Below are 474 nucleotides of genomic sequence, written 5' to 3'. Positions count from 1 at the left end.
ATAAATTACAGGTATCTTATATTATTAGATATATTATTATAAAACATGCTTTAGTTAAGGAGTTATTGATACTTCAAGTGCAAAATGATGATATAAAACCATGATAAAAATGCACTTTTAAGTACTAATCAGCTAGTAAGGTTTATTAACATTAATATAACTATCCCAAAGATTAACTATTTAGATTTAAATATGATATCAATGGGTGGGGTTGATATCGACAATTCTATGAAACTTGATTAGTTATTCCTTATGTGAAAGCTAATAATACCAAGAATCTTTGACACCAGCATTACCAAAGATATTTCAAAGTGTTATGGAAAATTGATTAACTATTTTAGGTTAGAAATAGTTAATGACATCAATAGGCTGCATTGATGTTGGCATTTGTAACAAACTTGATTAGTCAGTCTCTGATTAGTACTTAAAAGTGTATTTTTATCAAAGTTTTATATCATCATTTTGCACTTGAAG

The sequence above is a fragment of the Populus euphratica genome, unplaced genomic scaffold, assembly GCF_000495115.2.
Source record: "Populus euphratica unplaced genomic scaffold, PopEup_1.0 scaffold771.1, whole genome shotgun sequence".
Taxonomy (NCBI): domain Eukaryota; kingdom Viridiplantae; phylum Streptophyta; class Magnoliopsida; order Malpighiales; family Salicaceae; genus Populus; species Populus euphratica.
This window is presented reverse-complemented; position numbering follows the sequence as displayed.